The following is a 14,590-nucleotide window of genomic DNA, read 5'->3' as shown; positions in this document are numbered from 1 at the left end:
AATATAAATTTTGGCAAAGTCACCCTGTTGTGGCCTTAGTCGAAAGACTGGTTTGATGCAGCTCTCCAAACTACTATATTATGCGCGAGCTTCATCATCTCTGGATAACTACTGCAACCTGCATCTAGCTACAGCCGGATAACTACTGCAACCTACATCCTTCTGCATCTGGCTACAGCATACATCTCATGTGGTCTTCCTTGTCTTCCTTTGTGATTTTTACGTCCAGCACTTCCTTCCAGTACTAAATTGGTGATCCTTTGATGCCCCCGAATGTTTTCTATCAACCAATTCCTTCTTTTGGTCAAGTTGTCCCACAGATTTCTTGTCTCCCCAAATCTATTCAGTACGATCTCATAAGTTACATGATCTACCCACCTAATCTTCTGCCACATCTCTTGCATCACAATTTAAAAGCTTCTATTATCTTCTCGTCTAAACATTTTATTGCACTTGTTTCCTTCCATACATGGCTCCACTCTAGACAGATACATTCAGAAAAGACTACCTTACACTTAAATCTATATACGATGTTAACAAATTTCTCTTCTTCAGAAATGCTTTTCTTCCCATTGTCACTGTACATCTGATATTCTTTCTACTTCAGTCATCATTAGTTACATTGCTGCCCAAATAGCAAAACTCATCTATTTCTTTTAGTGTCTCGTTTCCTAATTTATTTCCCTCATCATCCCCTGATTTAATTTGAGTACATTCCATTGTCCTTGTTTTGCTTTTGTTGATGTCATCTTATGTCCTCCATTGAAGACACTGCCCATTCCGGTCAACTGCACTTCCATGGCATTTGCTGTCTCTCACAGAATTACAATGTCATCGGCGAGTCTCGGATGTTTATATTCTACCGGTTTCGATTGTTACAACCATCTTCAAGGAGAAAAACATTGTACATCAGTGGATCAACTGAATGTTTCCTTCATATGTGAGCCATATAAATGTAGAACATATCGTAATAGTGTGTCTTAACACAGTTCGTATAAACACACTATGCCTTGCCAAGATAACTCCACTCTGAAGGATTGGACAACTGTCCACTCATGGGGTGAATGGGTGAGACCAGATGTCAAGGCTCCACAATTGGCCACACACCCTCCTATGAGCGCAGATCCACTGCGTCAGATACACTGGGGGTTGTCTTGTTAGCATAGCCCATGGGCAAAAAAAAGTAACACCAGAGATGTCCTGTGCAACACACCAGATTCTCTGCCACCGCTACACCCAACGCAGCAGCTTGAAGACCACTGACTGTAGGCAAAAGCTCATTCTGCTGTTCGGAATTGTGGCCCTCTCCTCTTGTGTCTGCACACAGCATGCACTTATCCTATCCATCCCAGTATTACTGACTTATGAAATGACTATAAAAGCATAGACAGAAACCTAGATATGCAGATTGCTAATCGCCTGACATGTCGCCAGTGGAGGCTGACACCTTATGAGATGTAAAACTGGCTGTTCAGCAGAAATGAAAACTGCGCTACAGACCACCTGACAACACTTCACAAAATACGAGATTATGTCTTTTAAATGGGAGGGGAAGAAAATCTCAAAATTTAAGGAATAAATTACTAAGGAAACACAGAAGATGCTAAATACGTAACTTGCCACTTTCCAGGTGTGTATAAGATGGCGGTAGGAGCCTGAACGATGCTTACTAGGCTCAAAATGAATGGTCCCTGGCTCTTCAAAACAAACAAGTGGATAATTACTGTGTTACTGACTGCCTGAATGTGTGGTTATGTAGTTGGTCCATGCTGGGATATGAATCTACCATTTGAGCTGCCCTGTCGGATGTCTTTGTGAGTTTACCAAAGAAAGTGCTGGATTCCAAATTTTATCCATGCTGAAATGCCTATCACTGTTAATTAAATTCTTCACCAAACGAATTTGAACTGTTTCTTTCAGTACCAAGCCTCTAATAGATGAAATTGATGCTAGAATTTCGACATTTTCATGTGCTTTAGAGTGATTGGTGTTGATGCAGTGCTTTGGACACAGCTGATGTATGGGGCTGTGGGAACCAGGTGTACCTAAGGTACTCCATGCATCTTTCATGGACTTTGCAAGTCTGCTTGATCTGTGAAAGGGTGTACTTATCGGGATCTTGAAGAGTCTAGACTTGGGGAGCATCTTTGATGGAACCAAAATGTACAGTTGTCTTTTGAGTGGAGGGCGAAAAATCACTTTCACTTTGTGTTTGATGAGCATTCAACCACATACTGCAGGAAAATGTCACTGACACTTGTGGTATCTGAGGCCGCATGCACAGTGACATGGGATGTGGGTTTAAAAGGTTAGAGTCAGTGTTGGAGCATCAAACTGTTGGCTTGTTCTCAAGATTGCTGAAAGATATACAGCTGAGATATTAGGAGAAGAAATATGGTTTATGCAGATACACACCTTAGATTTTATTGACTCATGTTCAGTTACAATTTTACACAATATTTTATATTATGCTTTTTTAGAATTAGTCCTTTTTGACCTCAGCTGCCGCAACACAGAAGTATTGAGTGAAAGGAAATAAACTATGCTAAAAAATTCTATCTGCAAATCAACATGGCACAAGATCTCTGAATACTTAGATCTTTAGTTAAAATCGTCCAATGAAGTGTAGTGGCAGATATTTTCCAGAAAGCTAGGTTAATGGAATCTGCCTGTTGGCTATACAACAAACTGCTCCTCTGTTGCAAATAAAAACCGTCAGTTGTCTTTGTGCACTTTTGTTACGTGTAGTAACACTAAGTATGTGCAACCATTTTAAGCAAGAAGGAAATTTGAAATTATAATAAGTTTAAAATGTACTCATATGGTTTTCGTTGATCTTCATTGAAATATGGCTCGCTGTAATAATGATTGTTGTCTAAGGATATCATCAGGTCAGTTCTTGACGAATAAGGACACTGCTTCCTGACAAAATTTTACCGTTCCTTTAATTATCTTTGTCTCATATCTAAGTAGTATGTCACAAATTGGTTTCCGTTCTTTAGCATCTTCACAGCAACTCACGCCGTAACACCCCAGTCTCTAACTTCTAACTTAGACCATTTCAGACTAACTACTACTAGCTCACAAATCAACAAGAACAAAGATACAAAAGGGGCAATTCAGGGGGGGGGGGGGGGACAAAAACCATGTCATCCTTAGCCCACAGGCATCACTGGATGCAGATATGGAGGGGCATGAAGTCAGCAAACTGCTTTCCTGGCTGTTGTCAGTTTACGAGACTGGAGCCACTACTTCTCATTCCAGTAGCTCCTAAGTTTGCCTCACAAGGGCTGTTGAGCACCCCACTTGCCAACAGTGCTTGGCAGACTGGACGGTCATGCATCCAGGCGCTAGCCAAGCTCGACAGTGCTTAACTTCGGTGATCTGACGGGAACCAGTGTTATCACTGTGGTAAGGCTGTTGGCAAAGGTGCAATTCACAGATAATAAAATACATTGAACTTTAGCATAGCCTCCTTGTCATTCAACACATTCCTTCAGTGTGTAGGAAGTGCATAAACTCCTGGGGGAGGAGGAGGGGCGGGGGTGAATTTTGTTAGTGTGCAAATCCATTTGTGCACCACCTACTACACTTGTTCATCGAAATGAAATTTCTTTCCTCCCATTGCCTCTTTAAGTGGTCCAAACGTGGTAATCACTTGGGGTTAGGTCTGGTGAGTATGACGGAAGTGGCAGAGTATCAGAATGCATTTCATTGATGGTTGCAAGTCTTGCATGGATGGTATGAGGCTGAGCATTGTCATTTTGCAAAATGACACCTGTAATTCACCTGTAATCAGAAGTCCATGTCTCTTTGATCTTATTGCAGGATGGAGCTAATTTTTTAACATATTGGAGTATGACACATTGTTGATGATGTTTCCCCTAGTCATTTAGCATTCCAAGATAACAAATGGTTCATCCAGAAAGAGAATCAGAAAAAAAACTGCTTTGGTTTTGGTGATAAGGAATGGAACCGTTCCTTGCTTGCTCTCTTATAGTTTCGGGTTGGTGGTAGTGTACCCTTATTTCAACTCCTGTGAGGATTATTACGAAGAAGCCATCAGCTCCTGCTTCAGAGTGGCACAAAAGTTATTCACTGATGTCAATGTGTCACACTTTCAGTTCTGTAGTTAACTGCCTTGGCACCCATCTTGCAGACACTTTGCAAAACTTAAGCTCTTGGTAAATGGGGTGATGTGCTGAGCCATGACTAATGTTCAGATTTGCACCTCTTTCATTCACCGTTACATGGCAATTTTCCATCACAGTGACTTCAAATCTTGTGGTAGACTCTGGTGTCAGTTGTTTTTAGAATAAATTGTGCAAGTAGGACTAATGACAATTTTAAATTGTAGTTACAGTTTCAAATTAAACTGGAAACAAATGTTGAATCAGTTTTGTATATTAATTCTAATTATGACAAAATGAATTAGGTTTATAGATTTACCATTTTTGATTCTGTTGGATCATGGCATGAATTTAATGAGAGTATTGATTCTACTATATGTGAGAGATATAGATGCAGTGACCAGTTCTATTACAGTAACCCCCCGTGAATTTTGTAAGCGTGAATATACAAACAAAATTCTGATACGAAAATGATTTAACTGCCCAAAGGTCAAATTTTGAAAAGAGTAAAAAAAATTTAAAAAGTTTATGATGTGTACAGTTGTTGTATGTGCAATAAGACAGAGCTAACGTGATCAGCGTAAATTTGAATTGGCATATTGGATAAATATATGCAGACCGAAGTGACAAATGAAAATCTGTAGCGAGGCCGGAATTTGAATGCGGGGTTCCTGCTCACTAGGCAGATGTGCTAACCACTCTGCCACCCTGGCACAGTGGCTTTGCACAACTGCACCAACTGTCCTAGCATGCATCCCTCCTCAATCCAAATTCCTATTAATGCCTCAGCCCACTGGTATTCCCCCAAACTTGGAATAGCATTGCAGAGGCTCTCCAACTGTATTGGAATAGCACCTCAGCAAAGCCACTCTGCTGTGGTGGCATAGTGATTAGCATATCTGCCTAGTGTGCTGGAGACCTAGGTTCAAATCCCACCCTTGGTACAAATTCTCATTTGTCGAATTAGTCCGCATGTGACCATCGTAGATGTTTGAGACTTGGAAAATGTCTTTGGAACCATGTAGTTTCATTTGATTTAAGCACCTGTGCCTGGATTTCAGTCAGGATCCCCCATTCCAGTCGATGCTGACGTGCTATTCCAATACAGCTGGAGAGCCATTGCTATGCTGTTGGAGTTTAGGGGGGATATCAGTGGGCAGAGGTGTGAATGGGAACTTGGATTGAGGAGGGAGGCATGCTAGAGTAGTCCGTGCTGTTGTGCAAAGCTGGTGGCATAGTGGTTAACTCTTCTGCCCAGTGAGCAGGAGACCTGAGTTCAAATCCCCGCCTTGGTACAAATTTTCGTTTGTCACTTCAGTTTGCAGATATAAATCATAGAATTTTGAGACTTGAAAAGGTCTGTGGAACTGTGTAGTTTCATTTGATAATGAATAAAATTTGCATCTAATGAACTCATTAAAAAATTTTAAGTTCGATGACAAAATTATTACTAGTACCATACAAGAAGAAAAATTAAGTTTGAATTATCTGAATCAAAATATTTTCAGAGAGACTCGTGCACAAGTATTTCCATCAAAATATGCAGCAATTAGCGTACACAAAATTCACATACACAGAATAGTTTTCATGCATCTTCAAAAATTATAAAATGTTAATATTGTTGTTATTATTATTAATCACATCAGGTAACATAACTTACAAATCGTCCACATTACTTGGAAAATGAAGTAAAAAGATCAAAATAATTTAGCTATTAGCTGTGAATTTACTGCAGCAAGTAAGTGCATGAAAATTAACTCACTCTAATCAATTATACAGCATTCCATAGTAGAACAATGTAAAACAAACAAAACTGATTATTGGCAAACACAAAAGCACAATTAAAATAACATACCAGGTTATATTTTCCATTTCCATTTGGAGATACGATTTTTAGGCAAAGTCTCATTATATAAAAACTGTGTATAAGAGAAAAATTGTTTCACATAATTTTCATTCTTTTTGTAAAATTTAGAAAAGTAATTTCAAATGTCCTCCTTCAGTTTTAGTCACACCTCATTTTTTTTTTTTGGAAAAATAATCATAACTCTTGCATGCATTCTGGTGGTATAAATCAGTGGTCAGTAAATTACAAATATTTTCCCAGCTCATTCTTCTGCTGTATTCCATTATTGCTATTGTCCTAAGACATATTTTATCACAAAAGTCCTTAGATGTTCTCAATTTAACTTGCTCTCAGCCATCAGCACCACAGTAATTACATAATGAAATCTCAACATGTTTCCAAACACAATCACCTACTCATTGACAAAAATTAATGTTACACATGTCAAAATACATTTCCCTGACCTTGACTATCTTCATCTTGTGAATCGTCATCAAAATCGACATCACAGCATTATCAAAAACATCATTGTTATGTCATCATCCAGAGCATCATCTGTAGCATCTCTACGCAAGGGCACCTGCGTGAGGGATTTTTTTTTGGGTAGGCAAGGGGGGGGGGGGGGTGGCTACTAGACCTGGGTGTTGGGGTGTGGAGTATCATTGATAATTGGAAGACAATCTGCAGTTTGTAAGCAGCTGTAAAAAGTGTCATTTCTAACCCTGTTAAAAATCTGTGTAAAACCAATTTTTAAATCATTGTCTTGAAAGAAAAACACCTGAGTACACTATTGTTTCCCCCTTTCCCTGAGAGCTGGGCCCCCCTTGCCCCTGAGTATGAATTCCCGTATGCCCGTGCCTCTACCATCACTTTTTTCTCAACATCTCACAAAATCCTACTTCAATATATAGTCACAACATAATTCTCAACCTAGCAGTTTCATATTAAACAAACTGTCTTCATTATAGTGTATCATCATTCACTGTATTATCTATGACAGTACATTGTTCACAATTTCTCAAAATGTTATCACCATTAAAATAAATTTGACCTTAAACATTACTTTCAGCTCTCACTTATTTTTAGAATTTTCCTTATCTGTGAGGTCTGGAAAAAAGTTGTCTTTCTAAAATGTCATTTATAGCACACTATCATTGGGGCACTTACTTAAAAGTTGCTATTATACACAAAATTTCATGTCAAAAGCTTTTACTTATAATCAGATTAGTTTTTCTTTTTTTAAAAGAAACTCATTTCTTAGGGAACAATTCACATCTTGACTGTAACACTACAGTGTGACGTCAGTGACTACTCAGTCTGATTCATCTTACACTTGCTTTATCTAATTAAATTTTTCCAAACAGATTCAGATTCCTACAAATATTTTGTAGCAAATCCCCTATTATATTGAAAATCATATACAAGCATTCTGATTAAACAAGAAAGCCCAGAAATCCAAAAATATAAAAAATAACACAATTTATACAAAATATTTACCCTTCATTGATTGTATGGCACAAAATTCATTTCAAAGTAGTATAGTATTTTACAAATGTATCCAAAATTAGTTACAAAAGCATAATAATGTTGCAAACTGCATTAAAATAATGACACACCTTCCAATGCTACTATACAGCAAATAAACATGAAATAAATCTAATGCAAAATCCATAGGTAATATTTACAAGTAAGCTGCATATTTCGCTTTACATTAATATGGTGTTTTTCAAAAAGAGACAAAATTTACCCACAAACCTTTCATAACAAACAGATGAATGAAAATACATAGTACACTTAAGATTATTTCATGCAAAGAATATTCTTCATCAAAAATAACAAAATATGTGTATTTTTCAGAGAAGAATCCGTTTTTAAAGTACAATTCATATTTTTATTTTGTAAATTTTAATTTCCACATCTCAAGTACCTTTCACTGTAAAATACATTTTGCGTACAATTTTTGGTTTCTACTTTGGTTTGATGACATTATACTTGTCATATAACTATTCAGTTAAACTATTATTCTACATACCTCTGGACTTGCATGTTTGTAAATTCAGCTAATCGAAAAATTTGCTTTTTCTCTTGTCTCAGATTTTTCATTAATTATTTTCTCTAATTACAAATGCTTCACCATGACTTCATACCACATGATGTCATAAACATAATTTACTACCATACATGACACTAGTCCCTAACCACTTTCTTCCTCACAAATCATCATATTTGTCCACTACATCTCAATATTATCATTGTTTTTTCATCATATTCATCTGATTGAAGTTTCTCATAATGAGTGGGGGGGGGGGGGGGGGGAGGGGGGGGGAGGGAGAGAGAGAGAGAGTGTGTGTGTGTGTGTGTGTGTGTGTGTGTGTGTGTGTGTGTCGAGACCACATTTAAAACTGTTTTCTATTGACCTGTTCTGACAGGTAAAACTGTCATTTTCAGATCTGTATCACATTTGAAACTGATTTCTGTTGCCCTGTTTTGTTGGGCAAGATCTTCAGATCTTTAAAAACTTTTTTGATTGTAAATTTTTGTCCATTGTGCATTCATTACTTGTGCCATATTAACATTTTAGTAGAAAGTATATTGCATGTTCCACACAGATTTTCCAAAAGTAAAATTACAAAAATATTTGTCATAACTAAAAATATAGGCAGCTAGAATGCTCCTTATGGAACTAGGCATTTCTACATATGTAGCACCCATTTGAGGCTTGTCAGTTGTTAAAAGTCCATAATATATAGTAAAAGTGTACTTTTATTTCAGTTACACTATGTATTTTAAGTGAGGAGGTTCCCCTTGTCATGTAAATGTAAACATTGACTTAAGTGTGCACCTTACTATATAGTGCAGATTATAACAACTGACTAGCATCAAAGGAGTGCTACATATGCAGACATACCAAGTTCCAGAAGGTGCATTTAGCTGTCTATATTTTTACTTGTGACAAACTTGTTTGTAATTTTGTTTTTGACAAACATGTGTGGAATGTGCAATATACTCTGCACTAAACTATTAACATGGTATGAGTAATGAACAAAGAGTGGAAAATGATGTACAAACAAAAAGAATTTTTAAAGATGTGAAGGTGACAGTCTTACCCGTCGAAACAGATCAATAAAAAATAGTTTTGAACATGATTTTGGTTGTAAAAAATTTCTTTAATACAATAATAAAGCCGTATCATATTTCCATTTATCCTCTCTTCTCTCAACATATTTTCGTAACCTTACAACCTAATAGTTGTACATAGAAATATTGCTTCACTGTGACTAATTAATGGCTTCGTGGCAAATTTATTTCCTAAAACCATTGCACTAATGAATGATAACAATGAAATTAAACTTAAATTTCTTTTAATTGATGGGACAGCTAAGTATAAAACATATTTTTACAATTTGATGCAGCCTTAAGATGAATGTCATTTATGGATAAAGTTTAAATTGACATTAATATGTATTTTGTTACATTTTTATTCACATGTTAAACAATGAAACCCTGCATGTCAATGGTTGCTACTTATTTTTCGTTTCACTAAAGCATCATTGTCTGCTGCCACTTCCCAAGCACTGCTGATTCGAAGAGAAGCTTTTAAATTGCAGTATGTCAGTGACTTTCTGTGGGCAGAATTTGCACTCTTCGTTGTGGAAAATGTTTTTTCACACAAACATATAGATCCACACATTGACATAATCGTAGCTGCAAACTTCTGCAGTTGTTATTTATGTTGGAGAAATTTTTTATCTGATTCTTAAAGAATTATTTTGTTAGAAATTAATTACTCAACTGCCTGTCGCTCTATAGGTTTATAAATTCTGAATATAGCTAGATGCCCTCCACTAAAACTACAGCGAACTTAACATGTTGTCATTCCTCTGAAGATGGTGTAGAGTTTGCACTTCCCTGGCACTACATAATGTCTGTCAACCACATTTTACTGGGAGTACTCACTACCCAGATGGTGAGAGAGTGTGAGTGCTTGTGTTTACCTAGCTACATCCTGAATAGCCCTGGTATACATCTTAGGAAAAAAATTCAAAGTCCACATTACAAATAAAATAAGACAACAAATAAGTTAATAAAATAATTCGTTCACTTGTAAATACAAATTTGTATGCAAATAATTATTTTCCTTAAAACACAATTAAAGTTTTTCAGATGTAACTAATAATCCGAAATGCCTTTAGGTTCTCAGTAAGAGACAAAATATTTCTATGTTACTTTTGCTTTGTGTACAGCTCATCAACTGTTGTAAATGTTTTATTGCTTGCAGAATTACTACAAACAGGTATGCTTTTGTTTCCATATTGACCACAACCCTGGTACATTGACCACCAGTCAAGTTGCAGTTGACCACAAATTATAAAAGTATTTTGGAAAAAGACTTGTTTGAAAATGTCAAATATTTCTATCCTCACAGTGCTTGCACATTAAGGGTTATGCACAGTCTTTAAAAACTAAGTTGGAAGGCCTGTTTTCACTGTACAATGCAGGTAGAGTTTCTTTTTTTACATCCCACACAAATTTCACTCTGTCATCAATCCAATTGACAACAGGTAATCTCTTTATACTCTCTGCAGCAAAATTGTTTAATCAAAGTTGCACGTTTGCGAAATAATCTTGAACACAAACTTTAGTTTTTATTGATTCTTCAGTTAAAGCTGTTGGTGGTAAAATTACTGTTTTATTTGCTTTTACTACTTGTCTTACTTGTGAGATGCTGTGTAGATTGTTCAACCAATTGTTCTATTGTTCTCAAAGTATTCTTCATTTCTTTATTTTCAACCTGAATATCTCTTAAAACATTTCTCATGTCTTGATATTATACACTCCTGGAAATGGAAAAAAGAACACATTGACACCGGTGTGTCAGACCCACCATACTTGCTCCGGACAGTGCGAGAGGGCTGTACAAGCAATGATCACACGCACGGCACAGCGGACACACCAGGAACCGCGGCGTTGGCCGTCGAATGGCGCTAGCTGCGCAGCATTTGTGCACCGCCACCGTCAGTGTCAGCCAGTTTGCCATGGCATACGGAGCTCCATCGCAGTCTTTAACACTGGTAGCATGCCGCAACAGCGTGAACGTGAACCGTATGTGCAGTTGACGGACTTTGAGCGAGGGCGTATAGTGGGCATGCGGGAGGCCGGGTGGACGTACCGCCGAATTGCTCAACACGTGGGGCGTGAGGTCTCCACAGTACATCGATGTTGTTGCCAGTGGTCGGCGGAAGGTGCACGTGCCCGTCGACCTGGGACCGGACCGCAGCGACGCACGGATGCACGCCAAGACCGTAGGATCCTACGCAGTGCCGTAGGGGACCGCACCGCCACTTCCCAGAAAATTAGGGACACTGTTGCTCCTGGGGTATCGGCGAGGACCATTCGCAACCGTCTCCATGAAGCTGGGCTACGGTCCCGCACACCGTTAGGCCGTCTTCCGCTCACGCCCCAACATCGTGCAGCCCGCCTCCAGTGGTGTCGCGACAGGCGTGAATGGAGGGACGAATGGAGACGTGTCGTCTTCAGCGATGAGAGTCGCTTCTGCCTTGGTGCCAATGATGGTCGTATGCGTGTTTGGCGTCGTGCAGGTGAGCGCCACAATCAGGACTGCATACGACCGAGGCACACAGGGCCAACACCCGGCATCATGGTGTGGGGAGCGATCTCCTACACTGGCCATACACCACTGGTGATCGTCGAGGGGACACTGAATAGTGCACGGTACATCCAAACCGTCATCGAACCCATCGTTCTACCATTCCTAGACCGGCAAGGGAACTTGCTGTTCCAACAGGACAATGCACGTCCGCATGTATCCCGTGCCACCCAACGTGCTCTAGAAGGTGTAAGTCAACTACCCTGGCCAGCAAGATCTCCGGATCTGTCCCCCATTGAGCATGTTTGGGACTGGATGAAGCGTCGTCTCACGCGGTCTGCACGTCCAGCACGAACGCTGGTCCAACTGAGGCGCCAGGTGGAAATGGTATGGCAAGCCGTTCCACAGGACTACATCCAGCATCTCTACGATCGTCTCCATGGGAGAATAGCAGCCTGCATTGCTGCGAAAGGTGGATATACACTGTACTAGTGCCGACATTGTGCATGCTCTGTTGCCTGTGTCTATGTGCCTGTGGTTCTGTCAGTGTGATCATGTGATGTATCTGACCCCAGGAATGTGTCAATAAAGTTTCCCCTTCCTGGGACAATGAATTCACGGTGTTCTTATTTCAATTTCCAGGAGTGTACATCCCAAATGTTCCCTCTGTCATTTTTGAAAGTTTTAAATCACACACAAAGTAAAAATAAGGAAAACAATCACTTTGTTCTTAAATTCCACATGTTGGTCTGCTGCTGTTGTTGAACAAATCAAAAATTGGATATTGTTCATCATAATTATCGCCCATCACTTCTCATGTTCAGCAGGCATCAATCCATCCGTGATTTCAGTGGTGTTGCTTTTTAATTTGTCACTGAGAAGAACGCCCACATTTTCACAAACTGCTCCTCTGTTACTAACAACAATCAATAATTCCTCTTGTGCATGTTTTTAGATATATTAACACTAAGTGTTGGCAATTATTTCAAGCACGACGGAAGTTCAAAATAGTAATTAAATTTAAAATATACTTGGCTGGTTCTTGTTGATCTTCATCAAACTCTGCCTCCTTGTAGTAATCAGTGTTGTCTAGGAATATGATTGGGTCAGTTCTTGGAAAATGAAACTGCTGCACAGTGAAATTTTATCCTTCCTTTTATATTCTTTGAGTCATATTTAAGGAAAGTGTCACACATTGGTTTCCATTCTGTAGTATGTTCACAACAACTCGTGCCGTAGTACACTAACCTCTTAACTTCTAACTTCTTAACTTCTAACTACTTCTAACTCGCAAGTCAACAACTACAAATGTAAAAACGGTACAGTTCAGCAAATATGTCTCACCCAAAGTTTTCAGGGTAAATTACACAAATAGGAATAATGACTATAATTTTAAATTATAATTACAATTTCTGATTGAATTGGAAATGTCTTGTCAGTTTTAGGCATTAGTTCTGCTTACGAAAAAAATTGAGAGTGAATTAGGTTTTTAGATACAATTTTGATTCAGTTCATGTCATGAATGTAATGTGTGTATCGTATACTATGATATGTGAAAGTGATTGGAGTACTGATCAGTTCAATTACAGCCTGCGTGATTGGTTTGTCATTTGTTCTGTTTGTAGAAAGAGCGAGCTGTAATTTGCGTGAGCAGTGCAGTCTGAATTCATGATGTTTTATGGGCAGAAGTTTTTCTATGAAGGGAACTCATTCATTTGGAAGTTAAAATATGCTCAAGCATTCTGCCACAGACTGATATTACGGTTAATTGTCGTGGGAGTGGTACATTCATTGTTTCTACACACTAGTCTGCCAATTCAATAGCTTGACTAACCATCTTGTTTTGCAGAAGTGCCAACATAAATGTCGTTGCTAGAACTGCAACTTGATTATTCATGTTGGCGTAATTGCATCAGACTGAAGCCATCTTTTGTGGATCTTAATTCTGTGGATAATGTCTTTAACTTGAGCATTAATTTATTTGATTTATGTGAACATTGTCCAATGTGATGAATAAGAAAGAAAGAATGATTTGTATTTAACATTCCATTAACAATATCATTTGAGGTGGAGTACAAGCTGCATCCTTTCCAAAGTAGCTGTCCTAACATCTACATCTATATCCATACTCTACACACCACTGTGAAGTGAATGATAGGTGCTACTTTCCATTGTATCAGTTATTAGGGCAGCTTCTTGTTCCATTCACTTACGAAGAATGGGAAGAATGTTTAAATGCCTCTTTGCACACTGTAAATAATTAAACTTGTCTAATGATCCTTGCAGGAGCAGTTTGCAGCAGTTTTTAGTGTGTTCCTAAATCAATTATTTAAAGCTGGTTCTTGAAATTTTGTAAATAGGCTTTCTCATGTTAGTCCACATCTATCCTCAGGTGTATGCCAGTTCATTTGCTTCAGCCTCTCTGTGACACTCTTGCATGGGCCAGACAAATCTGTGACCATTTGTACTGCCCTATCTGTATATGTTAAATATCCCCCTTTTTAGTCCATTTTTGTACAGGCCCCTCACACTTGAACAATATTCTAGGATAGGTCACAAGAGTGATTTGTAGCGCTTCAGTCTGGAACCGCGTGACCGCTACGGTCGCAGGTTCGAATCCTGCCTCGGGCTTGGATGTGTGTGATGTCCTTAGGTTAGTTAGGTTTAATTAGTTCTAAGTTCTAGGCGACTGATGACCTCAGAAGTTAAGTCGCATAGTGCTCAGAGCCATTTTGAGTGATTTGTAGCCAACTACCGTTATAGACTAACTGCCTTTCCCCAGTATTCTGCCAATGAACCGAAGGCTGCAACCTGCTTTACCTACACTTGATCAAATGTGATTGTTTCATTTTGTATTCCTACAAGGAGTAGGTATTCTTCTGAGTTGACCAATTCCAGTTGTGACTTGTTGTCCTGTAGTCATAGGATACTTCGGTTTTTTGCTTTGTGAAGTGCACAGTTTTACATTTTTGAACGTTTAAAGCAAGTTGCTAATATTTGTACCAC

General features: G+C 38.6%; 1 protein-coding gene across 2 annotated transcripts in view; it reads left to right on the top strand.

The window, feature by feature from the left end:
- Positions 1–14,590, top strand: part of LOC124596582 (poly(A)-specific ribonuclease PARN-like) — a 305,688-nt gene that overhangs the window by 78,940 nt on the left and 212,158 nt on the right. The window lies entirely within an intron of this gene.

Source organism: Schistocerca americana, chromosome 2, assembly GCF_021461395.2.
Source record: "Schistocerca americana isolate TAMUIC-IGC-003095 chromosome 2, iqSchAmer2.1, whole genome shotgun sequence".
In the NCBI taxonomy this organism is placed as follows: Eukaryota; Metazoa; Arthropoda; class Insecta; order Orthoptera; family Acrididae; genus Schistocerca; species Schistocerca americana.
Note: the sequence above shows the minus strand (reverse complement) of the source record. Positions and strands in the feature narration are given on the sequence as shown.